Consider the following 15,002-nt stretch of genomic DNA (forward strand, 5'->3'; position numbering starts at 1 on the left):
TGTCTCCCATCCCCATCACTATCACCAGGCAGCTGCTCTCATGATAGTTGCCACGCATGGGATTATCGACAGATACACCTAGGAGAAATAAATATACAGATTCTGAACATCTGCTCCAGGATGTCAATCAGGATTTCAGTGTGCAACATTGTAGTAATTTTTATGTGCTAGTCATTATGTCCATCATTTTAGCATCTCTGGGACTAAAGAATTTCTGAGCTCCTTGAATCATGTCCTTTTTAGCAAGCCCTCTCAACTTCTGGTTGAATCAAAAGCTAAGGCCTACTGCTCTGGAACTATTACTAACTCTGTTTCTATAGTGTCCCTCCTGCCTAGACTTTGACTTGATAGAGATTAGTTAAGCATGCCTTTCTAAGGACACATGTATGACTTAGTGTAGTGGCTAATCAACTGAGATAGAAATCAGGACTTCCCTGGCTCAGATCTCACTAGAGATGTGTAAACTGGTTCGACATCGAACAGGTTCAACATTGAGCTGGTTCAGTTTGATGGTCCAGGGTTGAACCGAACACACACACCCCCAACTGTTCGGGGGTTCGCAGACTTTTTTTTACTCCAATTTTTTTTTAATGTCACTTACCCCCTCCGGGGGAGTTGTTGGAGGTGGCAGCGGGGTCCACAGAGGTTCCCTCTCCCACCACAAGGCCTCTAGGAGGCCAATTGCACAGGTGCAGCAGCCTCCAAAATGGCCACCACACTGAGGGGGAAGACCCAAATGGGCCGAAGAGCTGGCCAAATGGGCTGGTTCAGGCTGCATTGAGGCCGGCGTGGGGAGGGGGAACCTCCACGGACCCCTCCACCTCCAACAACTCCCCCAGAGGGGGTAAGTGACATAAAAAAATTTGGAGGGGGGGAAATGGTTCGCGCACCCACCCACCCAGACTCAAACCAGACCGGGCCAGCCGGTTCTGTGCACATCCCTAGATCTCACCTCTGCTTTAAATGCACTACTCCCTCTCAGCTGCCCAGCTGCTGTAGAGGATACTGGCATTATAGGGTTGTTGTAAGAACTCCAATAAGAGAAGAATGTGTTTTTAGTATATGCTAGTCACCTCTCAGGCTTCCACATATGCAACTTATTTGAATACACTATAGCAAATGTCATGCATTTCATACTTTTGGTGTGCAACTTAATCATTAAAAATCTCCTCTATGGCATTTCATTGATTTTATTAATGAGATCCCATCAGTGACATTTGGTTGCTGTACATCTGTCATCGCTGTAGGCTCAGGCTGATGATTTGCTGAAAGGGATACATTTTCACCTGCTATAAAATGACATTGCTCATTTAACATGAAAGGAAGGTTACCATTGCCACTATTAAACATTCATTTGGCTCCAGCAGTGTGTAGTTACTCTGCAATGATACTATTCCAATCTATGCCTCTGTTCACACATCACTAGCAATGTGTAAGGCAATTTCCTATAGCAAGATCCCACAGTAGTAAAGTACAGGTATCTAAGAAATCTACGTTGATAAGACCAGTCACATGTGTCCTTCCCATCTGATAGTTTACCTTCTTTCTGGCCAGGTGACTCGTGGGAAGGACCCACATGGCTAGCCATGTCCATGTGGTTCTGGTATTGACACATGCACCACAATGGAGGGAGAGAATTGCTGAACTGAGAATCTGTGGATAGAATTATACATTATTAGAAACATGGGGTTGCTGCTGAAAATGACAGCCCTGTGTTGGGCTTCCTTCTCCCTCCTACATTACATGCAATGCAGTTTGCCCCATATTCTGACTTCTGGAGCTAGCTCCAGGTTTTAGGGGGCCCTCAGGAAAGTGCCCTCTGAGCCACCCTCAATGTGGGTGGCTCCCCTAAGGTTTGTGGGGGCTCATCTTAGTATTGCTGAAGGACTGTTGTTTTCCCCCTTTTCTTCTGCTGACATAACTGGTGGAGGTACTGTGTCCCTTTCTTCTTCCAACTCTCCCCTTTCTATTGTATCCCTTCTATGTGTGCCAAAAGGACTAAAAGGAGAGTGAAAAGGTGTGTTCCATCACCTGCTCTTCTCTCCTATCTGTCCCATACACAAATGGGAGGTTTCCCCCCCAGGCCTGTGATGATGTTAATTTGTTGATGGGCTGGGAGAAAGAAGGCAAGAACTGATTAGACCCTGAGGGCTATATGAACAGAAAGCAAGAAGTGATTATCCTACCATATGAGGGCTATGGATACAGGTAGTCAAGGATCAGCAGTGGAGGGTCCAGGCCCTTGGCAGTTGTCTAAGCACAACCAATTCTAGGGCTAGCCCTGCTGACACCATTATTTATTTCTTTATTTATTTATTTAACTTGTATACCACCCAAACATTCATCTCTGGGAGGTTAACAATGACATAAAAACAGTTAAAACAAATATAAAAGGTTTAAATTTAAACTTTTAAATTTAAACAATTTAAAAATAGTATAAAATTAAAACCTACAAATTTAAAAAGCTGAAAAGGCTTGGGTGAAAAGATGGGTCTTCAGATGTTTTTTAAAAATAGAGATGAGGAGGATCACTTCTCAGTAGGGAGCGCATTCCACAATCTCGGGGCAGCAATCAAGAAGGCCCATCTCCGCGTGGCCACCAGACGAGCTGGCGGTATCTGGAGACGGACCTCCTCAAGTGACCTCAAGGGGTGGTGTGGCACATAATGAAGAAGATGTTCTCTTAAATACCCAGGGCCTAAGCCATTTAGGGCTTTATAAGTTATAACTAGCACTTTGTATTCTGCCCGGAAACCAATTGGCAGCCAGTGTAGCTCCCTCAGCAAGGGAGTAATGTGGTCTCTCCAAGATGACCCGGAGACCAACCTGGCTGCTGCATTGTGAACCAACTGAAGTTTCCAGACTACGTACAAAGGCAGCCCCACTTAGAGCGCATTATAGAAGTCCAGTCTGGAGGTCACCAACAGAAGTACCACTGTTTTGAGGTCATTGATCTTGAGAAACAGACTCAGTTGACATATCAGAAAGAATGCTATGCATTTTTCCCCCAATCCACATGATTGCTGGTAAAGACCAATTACCAGCATATTAACATCAGAACATTGGGTAAGTTGTATGTATGCTCATTGTATACAAAGATTGACCAGTTTGGTTCAAATCTGAACCAGCTTTGAACAAGGATGGGTAGGTTCGGTTTTGGTTTTGCTCAAACCCCCTCCCCCCGGTTTGGTTCAAATCCAAATCCAATATGAACCCTATTATATCTACATAGGGTATAACTGGGACGCAAACTGGCCCATTACTCCCTATGTAGAGCACCTAGGGTCACAAAACCAGAGTGGGTGGTAGGAACCCAGGGGTACCAATCACCCACTGAACCCCAAAGCAATCGGACACTTCTGCGATATTTAATGGATTTTAAAAGATTTTTTTTTCCATTTTTTTTTCATTTCTTCCATAGAGAATAATGGGGATTTGAGGCAGCCCCATTCCCACCCTTTGAGGGGTGCCAGGGCACTCAAAGTGGGTCTGGGGGTATGGCAGGTTGTACCACAACTCCCCCCAGGCAGCCCCAAGCCGGTCAGGTTCATGTGTTTTTTCCCCAGGAATTTTTTTTTAGTTGATGCTCTTTTAAGTCTCTATTTTTATAAGAGTAGCTTCTCTGGTCTGTAGACATATATATATATGTGCATGAAAAGATCTTCATAGGGATTCATGGAGATAACTCATACAGCAGTAAGTCCAAACACAAGGATTCTTGGTGGCTGTATGAGTTCTTTCAATGAATCCCTATGAATATCTATATCTATATCTATATCTATATCTATATCTATATCTATATCTATATCTATATCTATATCTATATCTATATCTATTTCTATTTCTATTTCTATTTCTATTTCTATTTCTATATCTACAGTATATCTATATATAGTGAGAGAGTACGCAGAGAAGACCCACCATGCCCCCAGACCCACTTTGGGGTGCCCTGACACCCCCCTTAAAGGGGAGAATGGGTCGGCTGGGCCTCCTCAAATCACCATTATTCCCTATGGGAGAAATGCAAAAACTGGAAAAATCTAAAATCACAGAAGTGTCTGATTGCTTTGGGGTTCGGTGGGTGCTTGACACCCCTGGGTGCCCACCACCCATCCCAGTTTTGTGCCCCTAGCAGCCCACTATACCAATAGACAGTGACACAACTAAAAAGACAACCAACAGTAAACAAAAAAACCACCACAGAAACAGACCTGCTGCTGTCCCCACACAACTGCAAAGCCAAGGGGACCAAACCAAACAACAGCAATTGTTAGAGAAAAACAGTTTTTAATTACAGATTACTTCATTCCATTGCTTTCTTTTATTATTATTATTATTATTATTATTATTATTATTATTATTATTTCTTCTTCTTCTTTCTCTTCTCAGTTTGCCTTGACGCAATCATTAAATACTTTTTGGTAGATAATATGTTAGATACCTGATTGATATAATAACCAACAAGAGTCAGTTCTAATTCGAAGCTCAAAACTGACAGAGTTGCCACTTTTTCGTTATCATACCTTTTCTTTTAGATTTTGCTTTAAAAGGACATTTGGTCGGAGTAGACAACTTAGATGATAAGATTATACTTTATTTGTGGATAATAATGCTGCAAAATAAGTATGCAAAACTGTTTTGATTCCTGGATATTGGAAGCTTGGAGATGCATCCTATTCTTTTGATCTTATATTACTTTCTCTTTCCCCCCTCATCTTTGTATCTTTGTATCTTTGTATCTTTGTATTTTTAAAACTAATAAAATTTATTTTTAAAAAAACCCAGAAACAACAGCACAGACTACACAACAGCCACAAACCAACAAAACCTAACAAGATGGCGCAAGGCAGCAAAACTAACCTGGCATGAAAACTGCAAAGAACGAGGGGCAAGGCAAAAACACACCAGTATACTGAAGGAGAACTTAAAGTAACACATGGTTCTTCTGCTCTTCTCTTCCTGTGCAATGCATGCATTTTGCCTGTGGGGAAAGAAATGCCTCAGAGTGTCCAGTCCTCCACATCTTTGCTGGAGGCCACACAGGGTCCCAGGCATGTGGTGACAGCAGAGCACATATAGTCATCATCGGCTGCTCGACCAAGCCAAGGTCCAACCACGTTCTAGCTGAACGTGGTCCTTGAGGGGATGGTGTAGTTGGGCGCTAGCAGCTGGAGTATCCAGCAGAAGCTGGAGTTTTTGACCACCTGAAAAGGCTGGTCGTCAGTGGCTATCATCTCCCCTATGAAGTGGGTGAGGAGATGTGGGTCCACATGATCGGGGCACTTCTTGCCCAATGACTGAATCCACTGCATGACTGGCAGTGTGCCCTGTTTCAGGGAAGCTGGCACACTGCCCTTGTCAGTGCTAGTCGCTGGCACATGAGGCACACTATTGCTGCCAGCGGAGTCAAGGAATTCCTGGTGAGGCCTCTCATGTTTCGCCACATGGAGGTCGTCCCCAGATGCTTAGCATCCTTGCCCCAACTGACCTGTGCCCTGCAGTGGACACAGCGAGCAGTGATTGGGGCATCTTGAGGGACTTCAAAATGCCACCAAACATCACTGCTCTGCATGGCCTCTGACACCCTGGGCAGCTTATTGGGCCTCTTGGGTGAGGATGGACCTAGTAGGGCTGCTGGTGCTTGCCCACCGCTGTCACCTACCCCCTTCCAACCTGTGTGGAAGAAGAAGGGCCCAGCTTCACTGGAGGGGGAGCCACCCCCTCCACATCAGCAGCAGATCCTTCCCCCTTGGGGAGGTTAGGGAAATGGGCCAGAGAGAGGCCTTAGGCCAAAGGGCCTGGGCCCCTGGCCCAGGGGAGAGAGACAGACAGACAGACACTCACTCACTTGGGGGGGGGGGGCTGCAGCAGAGAACAAACACACACAGAGTCAGTCAGGTTTAAAGCAGGGGAAATGGGGAGCAGAAAAATAGGCAGAAGCGAATAGGGGATTGGGACCAAAAATACAGCCAGGCCTGCCAGGCAGACTCTCACCACACCAGCCGCACTAAAAACAGCAGGCCAGAAGGAATCCAAGCAGCAACTGCCATCAGAGTGATTTTGCTAGGTCAGAGGCTTGGCAGGATTTGAAACTCCCTCCTTTGGGAGTTCTCACCTTTGCCCTCCCTCCAGTCAATAGGATGCCAGTTCTCAAGGACTGGCACAGTGCAGAGCCTACCAAAGAGCCAGACTCATCTGACCAACCATGGAAGCAAGAGCTGAGGCAATGAAATCAAGTAACACAAGTCACACAAAATGGAGGACAACATCTAAAATGGCCTCCAGATCCTTTGAATTGACTTGAACCGGCTCGAACTGAACCTGGCTCAATTGGTTTGAACTCAGACCAGCATTGCCAATGCAATGCCCTGTTTGGTCCGAATTTGAACCTTCGAACCAAATCGGTTCGATTTCAAATCTGTTTGCACATCCCTAGTAGGAACTTGATGCTATGCTACCATTTTCAACACCAATGTATCAAAACAGTGGGTGCTTGTACACAATCAAAAGAGGGTGGTTTGGGGCTTGGGAGAGTCCTTAGCCCATTCTGGAAAGGTGAGCCGAGCTTCCGTTGGGCAGTGCAACCCCCACTCTCAGTCGAGAACCTCAGCAGTGAGCTAGGTTCAGGGAAATCCCCTGAGAATTGGGAGAACCTTACCATAATGCACCACATGGCCAGGAGGTGGGAAACTCTATTTTCTCCAGAACTGTGCTTTGCTTGGCCGTGGGGTCAAGAGGCAGACAAAGCCCTATTCAGGCCATTGCTAGTATATGACCATACAGAATGCTGTGCAAAGTGTAACATTCACAGCTAGCAGCCCCTTGATCAGCAGCATTCTCACACAAACATGGTGGCTGGCTGCCAGGACTTGAAAACACTGGGGAAAACGGATACACAATCAGCAGTCCTAGGTACCAGGGCCCCTGCTCTTTGCTAACCTGTGTTGAGAGAGATGGTTAGAAACAGGGTTACACAGATTTCAGCTACCAGGGCTTGGGGTATTTGCCTTGTTTCACATGTGTATGCAACCCTTGGTAAGAGGCAGTTAACCCAGATTTAGCTGCTCTTGTGAATAGGCTTAAAGAGTGTTGCCCTGATTTGTTGGTTGGGCTGAGTAATTAAGAATGAATAAGATGCTGCTTTGGTTAATCTGAATATTTGGAGGGCTGTGGAAATTAATGCAAATGAAGGGGAAATCAAATGGAAGGAGAACCATCCATGAGCATGGCTACTGAAATATTCCTCAAAGAAAGTTCCTTTCTAGATAACACAGTCTTACCCAGTGTGAAGTTATATAATGAACACTTTCTTCTCTCTCATGTTTATTTTGACTCAATAAAGCACAACTTAAATAAAATTATATGATTTTCAGATATACATAGGCAAGACTCAACATGTTGTGTCTGAATTTGATTTATCCCTTTTGCTAGAAAATAGATACTGTTTCTAAGCTGTGATAATAAATATAATGTTATTATCTTCTTAGTGATGGTGTGCCTCAAAAACCTAAACACAATGGGCAACATCCAGACTAGTTAGTCTTGACAAAGTCCCATTGAAATTAATGAGACAAGTTAGTCATGATTAATTTAAATTCCAGTAATTAATTAATTTCAATGGGACTCAGTCATGACTATCATTATACTTAATTCTCTTACCCAGCCACCAGTCATGCATAGGGATGTGGCAAGGCTATGTGTGCTGGTGAGGGAGGCACCTGATTGGCTGGGTGCTGGTTGGCTGCTGTTGGCAGCAAGGAGAAGCAGGCAAGGCGGCGACGGGCCTGGTTACGTTGGGGAGGTGGCGATGGCGGGCTGGCCTCAGGGGCGGGGAGATGGTGGGGAGATGGCGGCTGCAGCGGCAGGCCCGGCCTCAGGGGCGGGGAGATGGCTGCTGCTGTGGTGGGCCTGGCCACGGTGGCGGGAAGATGGTGGGGGGGGGGGTGACAGGGAGATGGCGGGGGTGGGAGATGGCGGGGGTGGGAGATGGCGGGGGTGGCCCAGCCACGGCGGGGAGGCAGCAGCAGTGAGGAGGCAGCAGTGGGCCAGCCGCCATGGTGAGGAGGCAGCGGCAGAAGGGGAGGGGATGGGCCTGCTTGAAAACCGGTCAGAAATGGGGCAGGGGGAGTGGGCCAGGCAGATGTCAGAGACGCCTGGGGGAAGAGGGCGCAGATGTTCTGTGCCTGGTCTGCTAGTCTTATTTATTTATTTATTTCATTTATATCCCGCTCGTCCTCCAAGAAGCCCAGAGTGGTGTACATGGTTATGTTTATCCTCACAACAACTCTATGAGGTAGGTTAGGCTGAGATATGTGTGACTGGCCCAGAGTCACCCAGAGAGTTTCATGGCTGATTGGGGATTTGAACTCAGGTCTCCATGGTTCAGTTTAGTCTGGATATTGCCCCACCACCATCCTATTTGTCTATTAACTGGAAACCTGGAGAAGTAATGGATTTCAATGGGCCAGTTCATGTGCATGGATCAAAATCTGTGATTCAATTTGATGTTGAATTTAATCACAGACTCTTCAAAGTGATTCATTTAAAGTAGCCAGCTTGGCCAGCTGCCTCGACGAATCAGCCCCGAAGCACCCAAATCAATCTGGGAGATTTGCACTCCATTTTGAGGCCCGTTTCCCTAGAAAAATTGGCCTCAAAATGGCATTTGAATCACCCAAATTGATTCAGGTCAATTTGGAGTTGATTTTCCTCAACCCTGAATTGGGCCCTCTATTTCGAGGGTGATGTGATTCGGGGTCAAATTTGTGAATCAACCCCAATTCAACCTGAATTGATTTGATGGCTAATTGAATTGCACAGCCTTGGAAAACACATTTGTCAGTTGCTCATTTCATGTGAATCACTGAGGCTGTGCACACGAGCAGCCCTACGCAGGTTATGGCAGCCCTACCTGGGTAGGGCTGCTCGAGTTCAGGATTGCGATCGAGGTCGAACTCAGTGCTGCCTCCCCCAGTAGCCCGAGTTTTTACTAGGGATGTGCACGAACCTGTTTGGAGGCCCTTTTACAGGCCTCCGAAGAGGTTCAAACACTGGCTGGCTCAGAGGTTCAGTGGTGGTGGGGTGTCTGCCTTTAAGGGTGGGGGAGGATTTATACTTATCCCCTGCAATGTTTCCCCTGCTGGCGCCAGATTTTCTAAAAGTCCATGAGGATAGCAGCACACCTCTCTGCCACCCCATTTTCCCCTTTACCAGATGTAACCGGAAGTACTCAATGTGCCTGTGTGTGTCAGGCACACGTGTGCATGTCGCACATGTCATGCACATGCATCCGATGTGCGTGCTCATGCCTGATGCATGTAGACACCTTGAGTACTTTCAGTTATATACAGTAAAGGAGGCAATGAGGCAGCAGGGAGGTACGCTGCCACCCCGACTGACTTTTAGGAAGTTGAGCACCAGCGAAGGAAACATGGCAGGTTTGTGTGTAAGTGCATCCTCCCCCACCCTCAAAGTTATTCCCCACCACCACCACCAAATTGGCCCCTGCCAGTTCTGTGCACATACCCAGTTTTGATCTGGGCTTTTACCTGGGTAAAGGGTGTGAGATGCCTTTTACCCCAGGTCTGTGGTCGTGTGTATGCTGGGGCTGCATACAGCCCAAGCATACATAGAGCTGGATGCTTAGAGCTCCCAGCTAGAGGGGAAATTTCTCCATGCACCCCGCTGCTCGTGTGGTGCAGTCAGAGATTCCTGGAGGCCAGGACTCATTTTCCCGGCCCCCAGAGATCCATGCTGCTGGGAGTAGGGAGGATCATGTGGGTGTGCGAGCAGCGTGTCCCACACATGGCGTGGAATCATCTGGGGGGGAAGGTAAGCTCAGTATTGCCTTCCCCCTCTGCCCTCACTGCCTGTGGAAAATGGTTGTGTTCATGGCCTTACTGCCTGGAAGTGGCATCTCTGATCATGCTGGTTGCTGCTGGTCTTGTGGTAGAGAGCTTGTCTTGTGGTAACAAACATGACTTGTCACCTTAGCTAAGCAGGGTCCGCCCTGGTTGCATATGAGTGAGGGACTAGAAATGTGAGCACTATAAGATATTCTCCTCAGGGGATGGAACCGCTCTGGAAGAGCAGAAGGCTTCAAGTTCCCTCCCTGGGTTCTCCAAGAAAGGGCTGAGAGAGATTCCTGCCTGCAACCTTGGAGAAGGCAGAAGCCGCTGCCAGTCTGTGAAGACAATACTGAGCTAGATAGACCAATGGTCTGACTCAGTATATGGCAGCTTCCAATATTCCTATGTTCCTATGCTATGTTACTTCTTCCATGTGGCTGCATAAACAGGACCATTACACCTGGAGAAATATTTTACATGAAGTGGCCCTGTTCCTTAGAATCATGTGTTATTACAGTCAAGCCAAAATTCTCCTTAAACTCAGGCAGAGTTGGTCCAAAATAAGTTGTCACCTGAACTGGAGTATCAAATGCCACTTTCCGTTCGCTTTCATACACACTTATCCTTCACCCCCTTACCTGGCTCTTCCTGCGGTAACCCTCAGCTCGTCAATGCTGAGCTCGTGATGAGTGAGGATCCTGCTATACCCAGCCTCAGCAACAGCCATTGAAGAGGAAAAGGAAGAGAAGGCAGTGGGGGGAGGGAGAGAGAGTCCCCCATTGAGTTGGACTAGAATGGTGCCCACCAAAAGTGCTTGGGCTGGCTAAAGTGGAGCTAGTGGCTGTGACATGTTGTCAGCTTCAGCTAGGGTGAGAAATGTGGCGGTGTGGCTCTAAATCTCCCAGTCATCCAGATTAGCTGCCTGCTTCATGGTAGGCCTGGGTTTGAAATCAGGAGTACCTAGAGCTAATATAAAGTCTTGTACAGTATTTGATACAGGTGGATCAATAGATCGGACAGTTACACATTTCATTACACACCTTATTTTAATTAATTAAATTATTTAATTCATTATATATTGCCTTTCCTAAAGTGGCTCAGGGCCATTTACATTAAAATCAAAAACACATAATAAAACATTCAGAAACATTTAAACCAGATTAAAATTCAAACTATATATCATTAAAAGCCAGGCTAGAAATATGGGGTTTTAAGGCTCTCCTGGAGGCCTCCAAGGAAGATAATTCTTATTCTGTATATATCCAAAATAATAGCAGATTCACAATGACAGAATCTTTTTGTGTGTGTGTGTGGTGAAGTAGAGTAGTTTTATTTAGTGCTTAAATAAAACAAAGATCTGTTGAGAAAAATTAAGCATATTTCTAAGCATTTAAATGCTTTCATTTTCATATGTTTTGTAATCTACATTGAGTACATAAATGGGCTGGAAATTTTATTATGCCTTTATATTAAAAATATATGAAAATGTAAGAAAAATCCATCATTATTTTAGAATACCATTATCTCAGGATGGTACAATTCTCATAATCTCCAGCAAAAGGCCATTGCAGCCGGGAATGATGGAAGTTGTAGTCAACAACATCTGGGAATCCCTTTTATAGGGAACATTGGGGCTGACCCAAATATATTTGCAGAAAACACTTTCAGTCAATATATTAATCCTGGATGAGATTCGATAAGGTTAGGAAGGCAGGACAAACTATCTTGAAATTTTCTGGCAGAGAGGGGCCGATAAAATAACACTGATTTTTTTTTAGTCACCAGGGGCTTACAGTATACGCATGTGCAATTGACAAAGTCAAACCTCTGCGGGCAGTAATGAGAAGAGCAATGACTTTCTATGCTAGATGTCCTTTCGCTCCATAAAATAAACCAGAGCATGACGGATGTCACCACATCTTTTTCCCAGTGTATGATGGGGAAAAATTGTGTCCCCTGGGCATGAACTGGTTACCACACAAAAAGCTACTGCTACCCACAAAACCACATTTGGTCAAGCAAAATGCATCTGTTGGTAAACCCTCCACACCTCAAACAATGTGATGTCCTTTTGTGGGTTTTCTGTAAAGTGCCTAAAGACTCACCTTCCATTTCATCACCCACAGAAGTATCAGCAAAAATGAAAGCATTTTAGACCAGCACTACCACTAGCAACATTTTTTATTAAGGAATTCTTGACAGATGACAGGAACAGGACAGCTGAAGAGAACAGGACAAACTTCTGTGTAATAAATTTGTCTTTAAAAAATAATAATCAGTGCGTTGTTGAATGTCCCAGTGAAGGATTCTAGCCAATAGGGAAGACAATTATACATTTTAAGGTGGTATCTCAACTGATAATTAAGTATGTTTGCTATAATATCATGTGACATTATTCAGTTCTGTGTCAGAGGGACTAGGGCTGACTGTGCCCCAATATAGACCTTCCAACTCTGAACTCCTTCAGTCAGTGGCTTGAGTTGAAAGCCAGAGAAGCTAGTAGAGATGAACAAATCTATAAAGGTCCATTTGGACAAATTTGCTTCAGGATGGACAATGATCGGCAGCTTCTGCCTTGAGTCTGAATGGAAGCAAACTGGTGTGCTTCAATCTGGACCTGATTCAGTGGTTCAGAATTTTGTTTCCTTTTGTTTTAAATGGGGGATAAACTTCTAAAATATACATTTACAGAAACCCTGTGCCTATTTGCAATTTTGCAGGCATTGCACCCTCTCAGGGGGATACTGTATCTGCAATATTCATTTTATTGAACCTTAAATAAAATATTATGAGGGAAACCTCAAACTTTTAAAGTGTTGCTTTACAGAAACCCCTGAACCAGTTTGTCTGCAATTTGGTAGGTGGCATTCCCTCAAAAGGGATTAATATATCTGCAGTTTGCATTCCATTCTGCTCAGAAAAGAAAAAGCTACAGGCATTCTAGTGATTTCTCATTGTAGTCTATATAATAGTATTTGGTGGCAAAAGGGGATAAATGTCTCTGCTTAGAAACACATGTACTTATTTGTCCAAAATTTTGCAGAGTTACATCCTCAAAAAGATCTATCATCCATGTAAGTAACATCCCATTCTGCCAAGAATTGAAAGAGTTGTAGGTGTTTTAATTCTTTTGATGTCAAAAGGGGGGAACCTCAAACTTTAAGGTTGATTCTACAAAAATGCTTACATCTTTTGTCTGCAATTTGGCAGGCTTTCTGCTTTCAAAAGAGACTACCATCACTGCAGTTTTCATCCTACTGTGTTCTAAACTAAAATATATATAAGGGGGAGACTCAAACCTTAAAGTGTACCTTTAGAGACCTAGTTGTTTGCAAGTTGAAGGCATTATACTTCCAGAAGAGTCTGTCATCCCAGCAGTTTTCATCCTTTTCTTCCAGGAAATGAAAAAGTTATAGATGTTCTAGTGGTTTCCTATTATTTCTGTGAGTGAAGCTTTGGGTTCAAATTGAAGTGACCCTTCAAGTTGATTCAAAGTGAATAGTAATATGTAGCCAATAGGGATGTGCAAACAGGTTCGGAGTTCGACCTGTTTGATGTCGAACCTGTTTGGTTTGAAGTTTTAGGGTCAAACCAAACCGTCCCCTAATCGGTCCGACCACAGACCGAACACTCCTGAATGTTGTGGGGTTCGCTGACCTTTTAATAAATAAATAAATAAATAAATAAATAAATAAATAAATAAATATTTTGGGGTCACTTACCCCCTTCAGGGTGTTGTTGAAGGGGGTGGCAGGGGTGTGTGTGTCTGCGGAGGTTCCCCCTCCCCCGCTGGACTCTCTTGCAGCCCAAACCAGCCCATTCAGGTGGTTCTTTGGCTCATTCAAGCCTTCCCCCTCCAGCGCAGTGGCCATTTTGGAGGCTGCCGCACCTGCACAGTTGGCCTCTGTGTGGGCTGGGTCTCCAAAGCAGTTCCTAAAGCAAATATTATTTCTATAAGGGATGTGCACAGAACCAGCTGGCCCGGTTCAGTTCAAGTCCAGAAGGGACTCAAACCTGACTGGGTCAGTTCAGTCCTACACCCCGTCAAATGCCTCCCCCCATTAGGTTCGGTTCAGGGGGTGGGGTTCATGAACATTTTGCAGTGCAAAAATAAAATAAAATATAGATTTTTTAAACTTTGCTCCTTTTGGGGGAGTTGCTGGAGTCAGTGTGTGTGTGTGTGTGTGTGTGTGTCCATGGAGGTTCCTCCTCCCCCACCAGCTTTACTTATGCCCCCTCTGGACAGTTCGGCTGATATTCGGCCGGTTTTCGCCCTTCTCCCGGTGGCCTGGTGGCCATTTTGGAGGCATAAGTAAAGTTGGTGGGGGGAGGGGGAACCTCCGTGGACCCCCTCCACCACTGCCTCCAGCAACTCCCCAGAAGGGAGTAAGGTTAAAAAAAAAAATCACTGCAAAACATTTGCGAACCCCTCTAACATTCAGGGCAAGCTGGGTCCATGGTTGGACCAAACATGGGGTGGTTCAGTTCAACAGCAGACTGTCGAACCAAACCAGTTCAATGTTGAACTGGCTCAACGTCGAGCCGGTTTTCACATCCCTAATTTCTATGCTTAGCCCTAGGAACTAGATCCTGAAGTCAGGGGATTATGGACCATGGAGCAAGGGAGGTAGATTGTCCCCCGGCTGCCTGGGTCTGGGGGAGCAACCAAGGCTTCCGCTCACCCTCAGAGAGGGTGCACCTTGCCCCCTCCCCCACCCAGACAGAGAACAAAGCACTCACTGGCTAAGAGCATGATGCATTACCATCTTCTCTCCAGCCAGTTTTTCACAGGCTGTGCTGGGGTGGGGGGAGCCCAGCCAGCTAGCATTTCAATGAAAAGCTAACTGGGGAGGGATTGGAGAGGGTATGAATGGATCCTTTTCTGAGCTTTGGCCCCACCCCACATCTGACATCAGTTGCAAGGGAGTGGGGCCAAACCAAGAATGGGTCCAGTCAGCCATGGCAGAGCTTCCCTTCCCTAGTCAGCAATTTATGGAATTGCTGGCTGGGAGCTCTTTTCCCTGCCTCCTCGAGAAGTCAGGGAAAGGAGCTCAGAGTTAGCGATCCGACAAACCACTGACTGGGGAAGGGAAGCTCTGTTGGGGCTTACAGACCCCATTCTCTGCATTGGCCCCACCCCTTGCATCTGACATC

At 45.6% G+C, this 15,002-nt stretch overlaps 1 long non-coding RNA gene across 1 annotated transcript in view; it reads left to right on the plus strand.

Annotated features, from left to right (window-relative positions):
* LOC128352404 (uncharacterized) overlaps nucleotides 1-7,388 on the plus strand; it is a 61,392-nt gene extending 54,004 nt beyond the window's left edge. Inside the window, exon 3 of the long non-coding RNA XR_008320384.1 lies at nucleotides 4,786-7,388. This is a non-coding gene — a long non-coding RNA (uncharacterized LOC128352404). The remainder of the gene's footprint in view (nucleotides 1-4,785) is intronic.
* Nucleotides 7,389-15,002: the final 7,614 nt, after the last annotated feature.

Source organism: Hemicordylus capensis, chromosome 3 (genome assembly GCF_027244095.1).
Source record: "Hemicordylus capensis ecotype Gifberg chromosome 3, rHemCap1.1.pri, whole genome shotgun sequence".
Lineage (NCBI taxonomy): Eukaryota > Metazoa > Chordata > Lepidosauria > Squamata > Cordylidae > Hemicordylus > Hemicordylus capensis.